Source organism: Panthera tigris, chromosome D2 (genome assembly GCF_018350195.1).
Source record: "Panthera tigris isolate Pti1 chromosome D2, P.tigris_Pti1_mat1.1, whole genome shotgun sequence".
In the NCBI taxonomy this organism is placed as follows: Eukaryota; Metazoa; Chordata; class Mammalia; order Carnivora; family Felidae; genus Panthera; species Panthera tigris.
The window spans coordinates 85,585,921-85,595,008 of NC_056670.1; positions in this window are offsets into that span (position 1 = coordinate 85,585,921).

A 9,088-nucleotide genomic window follows, 5' to 3' on the forward strand; every position below is an offset into this window, starting at 1 on the left:
GCTCTTTCTCTCTCTCTAAATAAACATCTCTTTAAATAAACGTTTAAAACAATTTTTTAAAAAGCAAGAATAACTCAGTGAAGCATATGTGACTTAAAACACACACGCTCGCCAAAAACAAACTTAGTAGGTAGAAAGGGGCAAAGTCCTTGGTTTATGAGCAGTATGCGGAACACCTTTCTTCATTTTCCTCGGCTGCTCACCCCTGAATGCCAGCCCCTTGTCTGGAGAAATGTGGGATCGGAGGCTCCTGGCCTGCCAGGGCGGTGGGACAGGGGTGTCGCCTCTTGCCGCGTCCCCTTCCCGCACCGCCGAGCAGCGTGGCTCGTAGCTGCCCGGTTCCTGCGTGTTTTCAAGGTCGGTGCTCCGGCCTTTCCAGCAACTGCACGCACCCTCCAAGCTCCTTCCGGAATTTCCCTTTCCACTTGCGTCAGCCAGGGCTGGCTTCTGCTAGCTGCAACTGAGAGCCTTCCAGGTAGAGGAAGTTCTCCAGAAACCCGCAGGAAACCCCGCTCTTCTCTGCGCGTCCCCTTATGTCGCCGACGAGACCGCCATCAGCCCCACCCTCGAGATGGGAGAAAAATCACAGGCAAGGACAAAGGAAAACCGTTAAATGCCAAAAAGGAAGACACAAAACTGTCACGACGGATCCCCCCTCGTGGGCACCCCAGGTAAGTCCCGTGGGGGCGGGAATTTTTGCCTCTTCGGCTCATGATGGCTGTTGAACCGCGGCTCGCATTTGGTGGGTGTTAGGTTCGACTTTGCTAATTAAATCAACGGATTAACCAAGAATAACAAAATTCAAGACAATGCACGGAGAAAGTCCGAACAAATAAGAATTCAGTAAAATACGTGCTGTAGGGTAAGCTTAGAAAAATCGGTGTTTCTGGGGGCGGCTCCTGGGGGACTCAGTGGGTTGAGCATCAGACTCTTGGTTTCGGCTCAACTCACATTCTCACAGTTCTTAGGTTCAAGCCCTGAGCGGAGCCTGCTTGGGATTCTCTCTCTCCCTCTCTCTCTGCCCCTCGCCTGCTCTCTCTCTCTCTCTCCGAATAAATAAATAAACTTAGGGGCACCTGGGTGGCTCAGTTAGCTAAGCGTCCGACCCTTGGTTTCTGCTCAGGTCATGACCTGATCTCACGGTTGGGGCTCACGTCGGGCCCTGCTCTGAGTGTGGCGCCTGCTTGGGGTTCTCTCTCTCTCTGTCCCTCCCCCACTCGCGCTCTCTCTGTCTCTCTCAAAATAAATAAATAAACCTTAAAAATAATCGGTGTGTTTGTTAAATATTAGCAGTAGCCAGTTTGGAAATGGAAAACTTCTCACTCATAGGAGCAGCAAGAACAAAATACCTAAAAATAAATTCCATAAGAATTGTTCACGACACAGAGAAACGTTTACCGTTTAGCAGGGAGGTGCGAGAAGACGTGACTCATCCCGTAAGGGTGACGCTGATGGGGGGCTTCTGGTCTGCAGAGTCGGTGGCCTCGTCTCGGCCCCTGACCAACCCTCGCGGCGACCCGGGCACGTGGACAGCACTGACGACCTTCCGTTTTACCGGACAGGGAACATGTGACCGAACTTTGCCTGGAACGACTCACACAGGAGGAAGGTACCAGCGTTCCGGACGCAGGCAGGGGACCAGCATTCGGAACAGTAAGTGGTCCCAGTAAAGCTCGAGGACACAAACATCCCAGGGGTAAGTGGACCAAGCCGCGCCTCCAAGAGACGGAGCTCGGATGGCGCCTGAACCAAGAAGAGGCTTCAGGGAATCGAGTTGAAGTGAGCGCCCCTCCCCCAATGCGGTGACTGTGCCCCACCGGCTCCCCCCGTTCCAGCAGCCCCTCGTGGCACCCCCACTGACCCTCCTTTCCTTGGCCACCGATCACTGCCCGCATGAGCCCCCCTATCCTCAGCCCGTCTCCCTGCAGGGTCCCCACCTGAGCGGCCGCTGGGCCCCGTCCACGCAGTTGGGAGGGAGTGCCCGAGACCTTTTGTTGCAAGCTCACGTCCCCCGCTGCAGGTGGACGTGGGGCCTGGGAGCCCGCCTCCCACCCGGCCCCACGCCCAGGGCGTCCTTCCCCGTCACAGCCCTCAGAGCTGGGCACTGCTGCGGGCCGGGCTCCAGGGAAAGAGGCTGAGCCGTCCTGCCAGGCCGCTGGAGCTCTGGGGGACAGAGGCGGGTCACCTGGGAAAGGCAGGCGGGAGGCAGGAGGCCTCCGAGTCAGCAGCACAGCACAGGGGACCCCACGAGAGACGCTCGGTGGTTCCCAGAGCTTCCAGAGACCCCGAAGGAGCATCTGGAGGGGGCAGTCCGCTGGGAGGGCCTCCCCCCAGGCGGTGCGCACACGGCTTTCCTGGACCACGGCTGCGTTGGAGGAGGTTCTGAGGGCCACGCTGGGCACAATATCCCGAAGGCCAAGGCGGGTGTGTCTGTAGGATCTGGGGGTGACCAGGAAAGCCCTGGGCTTGGTTCCCCCGGGGCAGGAAATTTGTCCTGGGGAAAGATTAATACGAGGCATCTGTTTCCCCAGCGGCCCGGGGGCAGCCCGTGACCTCTGGTCATCTCAGGGCCGCTGAGGGACGGAGGGCTGACCTGACCTGACCGGTCTGTTTCCTCCCTCCTCCAGGAGAACACAGACTCTTCCGCGAGTTCCCGGGAGAGTCCGTGCCGTGTGGGCTATTTTTGGGAGTCGGCGTGACGAAACGCTTAGAACTGTAAACAGCGTGCCGTCGTCACTCTCTGTCCCCAGTCCACACTTGCTCCACGTCCCTGGCGGTCTAGGAGCAGAGGCTCCTTCCAAAGGAAAGGGCGTTATTTGGCAAGAGCCCGGCCGGCACCTGCCTGGCAACGTCCAAAACAGGAAGGAGTTCCTGGAGCAGAGACACCGTCCCGCCAAGGGCGGCCTCGGGAGGGCTGGGCGGCCGCTGTTTGTTTGCTCCCGGACGGTGAGGCGACAGTTCAGCTGTTCCTTCGGGGAGAGACGGCCGAGCGCCGAGTGTGCGGCAGCCAGCCAGGGGCGCGGGAGCCACGCGCGGGGCAGACACGGTCACGCGGCCCCGGCACGTGGTGGCCACGGGGGAGACCGGAGGGGCGCACACGTGGGGCAGCAGCCGCGCTGAGAGGCTCAGGCTTCAGGCCCGGGAGCTCGGAACTTGAACGTGCCCGTGACCCAGGGCCGCCCTCGGCCCAGCTTGGCCGTGAGCGGCACCCCCGGGGTCCGGCGGCCGCTCGGGCGGGCAGTGCCGAGCGCTGCACTGGAGGGACAGGCCGCGGGGCCCCCGGGCAGCGGGGGGACGTGGAAGGCTCCCCCGTCGGAGGCGCCCCCATTTACAAGGAGACACGCAGGTGCAGTGACGAACTGGCTCTCGGCGAATGTCGGATCCCCAAGAAGACGGGGCCAGTGACGAGCCCGGGGGGCGGGGGGGGGGGGGCAGTGGTAACTAAGGTGGCGCCGGTGGCTTTGTCCCTCCGTGGAAGCCCCCCCACCACACACACACAGCCGCAACCAGAGTGGCAGAGTCCTGAGCCCTTAGCCCTGAGACATGGCCCCCAGAGCCTGGGCCCTGTCCCCGCATCCGGGAGAACAGCGGGGAGCTTCCTGGGATAGCCCGGGGGGGGCCAAGGCTGGGCTTGGCAGGGAAGGCCGTGACCTGCCCGACAGAGAGACAGGGACCAGCCACAGCTGTGGGGACGCGCTGGCTCAGGTGGCTGCAGATGGGACGGAGAAGAGGAGTCGCTGAGCGGGTGTCTGTGGGATGACAGCAGGTGCAGCTGGGCGCAGACCTGGGGACCACAGCGGCTGGTCCGGGACTGACCGCCGGGGAGCGGCCTGCCGGGGAAGGGTGCGAGGACGGGAGCCCGCGGGCCCGGGGTGGAACGGGGCTGCACATGGGGGGGGGGCACCCAGGATGCCTGCAAGGGCCACCTTCTTGAGCTCAAGGCCGGGCACAGCCCCTTAGAAGGATAATAATTAGCCACCAGTGATTTGCATCTTTGTCCAGACGCTTTCCCAGGACTGGGATGGGTGGAGCTGGTCGGAAAAGACGCTGCCTGCCCTCGGGAGCCAAGGCCACCTGTGCGGGAGCACTGACGGCGTCACTCCAGGCACAAGTGAGCGCTGGGCTCAGACAATCTCGGAAGTTTCTCCCGAGCCCGCCTCGGGCTCTCCGCCTCACCCGGGACACCCCCGTGCCCCGCGCCTGCTGGGGGTCAACGACCCGGCGTCCTTCTCTCCTGCTCCCCTGCTGGCTCGGGAGGTGACCAGCTGGTGACGGACGCACACGTGTCTGTGTTGGCCCCCCCTTCCGTGTCACCTCCCCAGTCAGGAGTTTTATTTTTCCTTCTTTGGTTTTCCCTTCGTGCTTCCAACCACTTCAAGCCCACTGCCAGGCAGCCCAGAGTCTAGGAATTAAATCGAGCGCCCAGCCCCCACTCAAGGCTGTGAGAGCACCGTCCACACCGTCCCGTCCACGGCCACACCATCCACTGCCACGCCGTCCACACTGTCCCATCCATAGACACACCTTCCACATTGTCCATGGCCACACTGGCCACGCTGGCCCATCCACAGCCACACCATCCATCCCATCCCATCCCATCCACAGACACACTGGTCATGGCCACACCATCCACAGCCACACCATCCACGGCCACACTGGCCACACTGTCCATGGCCACGCCGTCCACGGACGCCCCCTTGGCACCGCCCTCACTCCCCCACCTGTGCCGAGCTGGAGCCAGGGTGCCCCTTGGGTGCCGTCCCTCCTCGTCTGGCGTCATTTTTGCCCCTTAACCTTATCCCTCAAAAGAAAGAAAAGGAGAGCAGCCGGCGAGGGCTTCCCATCCTGTGCACACACACCACTCAGAGTTTCTATCCTTTCTTCCCGATGGCCTGCCTCCTCCGACGTCCCTGGACCGGTCTCTGCATTTTCCCAACGCCCGCCATCCCGCCAGGTGCGTGGCCCCATCACTCTCGTCCATAGCACCCGGATCTCCTCCCGGGTCCCCCGAGCATCAGCGGCTGGAGAGAAGGTGACCCCGGTCCTCCCGGGGAATCCCTCCTGGGTGTGTCGGTCTGTGCTCCTCCTCGGGGAGGGAGCTGGTCGCTTGTCCGCGGAGCTTGCTGGCAGACATCCTCTGTCCCCTCCACCCAGGGGCCCTTCGTGTCCCCCCGGCCCTGTTGCGGTGCCTTGCAGGAAATGCGGTCGGCCACACGGGCTGCTGGGCGGCCCGCCTGCCTGGAGGCAGCACGTAGTCGGTGGCCCCGGGGGAAGCTGGCTGGAGGATTGCCCCTCATGGGACTTTCTGCCCCTCGTGGGACGGCTCCGAGGGCTGGACACCTGCCTGAAGGCGATGAAGGGAAACAGAGAGACTAGGGCATCCCTAGGCCAGCCCACTCTTTCCCCCTATAGCTGCAGGTGGTGGTAATCCGATTACCCCCCCAGAGCTCTGGGACCGGACCCTCGCTGGGAACTGGGGACACAACGCGTGCTGGTGAGGAGGGAGGGCGGGGCCGGGGCCATCTAGAGCGCTTGGGCTGCTAAGGACCAGCCTGTCCCACGGGACAGATCCTGCCTTGGGGGGTCGGGCACTGGCTTTTTAAAGAGGTGCGTGGGCGCCACCTTCCCCGCGTGGCCTCCTGGACGAGGTGCAGGGATCCTGACCGGCTTCCCCCTGGCTCAGGCCTCCCGTGAGGCATCCCATTAACCGGAGATGGTCTTGTGCAGCCTCTTTCGTGTTTCAAATATCTAAGAGACCAAGTCAAGGTGTCTGGGACGCTGTCAGTGTCGTGACTCCCGAGGGCCGCGGTGCGGGTAGTCACAGGGGACATACTTGCCCGTGTCACTTGCATCCACGTGACATCCGTGGGAAGGTGCCCGCTGGAGTCTCCCGGCAGCCCAGGTGAGGTGGGAGGAGCCCTCCCACACGTGGGTAACCCGCTCACTGATCACTAAGATGTGTCCTTCTGACCCAGGCACGGATGTGTGGTATGACGACTGTCTTCCTACAATCAGTTTGGAGGTGTAGCGAAGACAAGCGTGGACAAGCAGTGGACGGACCGTGGACAGGCCGTGGACAGGCCGTGGACAGGCTCGTCCCTGCTGAGCGCACCTGCCTGCCCGTCCCCTGGCTCTCGGCCTCCCCCAGCTGCCCAGGACGCAGGAAACTGACTGCGCCCCAAGGGGGAGCCGTGGGCTGGAAGGTGGGGGGGCAGATTGGAATCGGGGGGGCGGGGGGACCAGCATATGACACAAGGACGTCGGCAGTCCGTGGGCGCGAAGTCCCGGTACCCACAGCCGTTAGGACGCCTCACACAGTGTCCACTACACGAGCTCCCAGGTGAAAGAGGCCAGGACCGCGGCCCTGCGGTCCTGGGGCAGGGCCGGCCGGGGACGCTCCGGGGAGGTGGTCGCGTTTTGTGTCCTGATGGAGTCTGCGTCACACGGATGGACCCCACGGGCAGAACTCACCAGCCCGGTTTGGAGGCGAAGTCTGGCCGGACGCGCCCTCCGGGGCGACCTCTGCAGGATCTCAACCCCCCTGGGCACCCAGGTCCCGGCGGAGCTGCCCCAGGCCGGCCTCGTGACCCCGGCCCGGACTCCGTCGCCTCCGGACTTTTGCCACCGTGCCGTGCCGTGCCGTGCCGGAGCCCCTGCGCGCAAGCCCCTCGGTGAGCGTTAGCCCCTCGGGTGAACCCCTCCCCGGGTTTGCTGTTCGGGGAGACGCTGCTTTGGGAAGGATCCCGCGTTCTCGTCACTTGCTGCAAACAAAGCCCTTCCTCCTCCCGTTCTCTGGCCTGGTTGTGTCTTTTGTGTCCCCGACGCCCCAAGAGGGACCCCGGTCTCGGTGACAGCCGTGGCCTCGTGGGGGTGGGTCGCCCTTGAGTGGAGCGTACACAGCGTTTACGTGCAGCGTGGGAAGTGTACACGGTGCACAGGTGGGTGCGAGGCGCCACGAGCTGGCTCGGAGAGGGGTCCAGAGCTGGCTGAGCAGGCGTTCGGGGGCTCAGGGCCGGGGGTGCCTCCTCGGTGGACGTGCGTGCACGCGTACAGGCGTGGCAGGTGGCAGGTGGCAGGTGCTCCCTGGTGATTGCAGGCTGAACTGAGTGAAAGGCACACACCTGTGCACGACCACGGAAGGGAGGCGTCTCGGTCAGCCCGGGCACCGTAACAAATCATCGCAGACCAGGCGGTCCGAACAACTTGCTTCCCGGAGCTCTGGAGGCTGGAGTCCAGTCGGGTCCTGGCGGGAGCCCCCTGCTGGCTGCAGAGGGCTGACTTCTCCCTGAGTCCGGAGTCCCGAGCACTGGAGAGACGGGATGCTTATGCGGGGGAGGGGTGGGGTGGAGGGAGACTCTAATCCCATCATGGGCCCCACCCTCGTGACCTCACCTACCTCTAATGACCTCCCCAAAGCCCCACCCCCTAATGCCATCATCAGGGCAGGTAGGGTTTCAATACACGAATTGGGGCACGGCGGCGGCGCGAGCTTCCTTCCAAAAACAAGATGCTGGAAGGGTAGGCTTGGCCTTGTAACAGTGGGACAACACACACAGCGTGCGGGCGGCTGTCCTTCCGTGAGACGGTTGAGCTCCAGTCTGTGGATGAGGAATCCGTCGCACCGGGGAGGTGAACGTCTCAGTGACCAAGAGGGAACAGCAGAGCAGGAGTTTGAACCTCGGTCACGTGCTCCCGAGCTTACGCTTGTAACCATCAAGCCGGTGTGGCAGCGCCTGCCGAATAGGACCCAGGGACCGTGGAGGGGACGGTCAGCAGTGACATCAGAGAGGATACTGGCAGGGGCAAGCTTGTGACAAGCATGTCTGGGCTACTGAGCCAGGCTCAGCTGGTTGGCTGGAAGCCCAGTCACCTCTGTGGGCTCTACTGGTCACCCGACTTCCATGCAGAGTGTGCGTGTCTCCCCAAGAAACCTGATCCAGAAGCAATGCCTACATTTACGAGAAACTGAATGCAATTAAGCGAGGCTTCATTCATTTATTCATCTTCCCACCCGTCTTTCTATTCCTTCCTCCTTCCTCCCATCCCTCCATCCTTCCATCCATCCATTGATCTATCTATCTATCCATCCATCCTTCCGTGTCTCCAACCTTCCAAAGTTCCTTGAGGAAGTAACATTAAGTTGAGTCAGAAACAGGAGAAAAAGTGTTTCTCTCAACACATTCAATGGTCCCGAGGCACAGAAAGCAGGAGGATTTGAGGAAAAGAAACCTGTTCGTCACGAAGCGGAATAAGCAAACAGAAGAGGGTGCTGAAGACAAGTCGGGAGGAAGAGGAAGAAGGCAGGTTGTGGAGGGTCGCGTGGCCACGTGAAGCAGTTTGGACCCGACCTGAGGATGATGAGATGCTTTCAGTGCTGGCTGAAGACTTACAGCAGGGGATGGGCAGGATCAGATTTGTGTTTTTGGAAGGTCTTACCCATGGATTAAGGTGGCGTCCAGTGGGAATGGAGAAAAAGGAGGCAGGCTTTCGTCACGGTCCTTGCGTGCGCCTGTATGCTTGCGGTCACCTTTCCATGCTGCGGTCACCTGTGCGCTTGTGTGCACCTGTCCGGAGCCCACCATGCCACAGGCACAGCTCTGGGCTCTGGGGAGATGACACAAGGCGGAGCCAGGAGTATGGCCTGTACCCTTGCGAATTCTACGTTCTAGTGGGAGAGATACACAAAACAGGCACCCGAAAGAGCACGCCTTCTCGGAGTCGGTTCGTATGATGGAGAAGAAGCGTAGCGATGACGCGGACTGGACGCGGACTGGGGAAAGGGTGCTGCCGTCCCGCCTGGGCCACGTCAGGAAGGCTGCTGGGGTGACATCTTCGCAGAGTCTTGAAGGAAGTGAGGGAGCAGCACCCTGGAAGGGGAACAGGCAGTGCAGCGGCCCAGGGCACTGGGCAACCAGCAGGGATCCCATGTGACGGGGGCGCAGAGACGGGCGGACGCGGGCAGGAGACCGGGCCGGGGAGCCCGGCCAGCTGGAGGCCACCGGGTGGGGCTCCGGCAGCGGCTGGAGTGAACTGCCCACGTTTTAGGGCATCTCTCTGGCTGCTGTTGGGGCGAGGCCGGGAGCAGGTG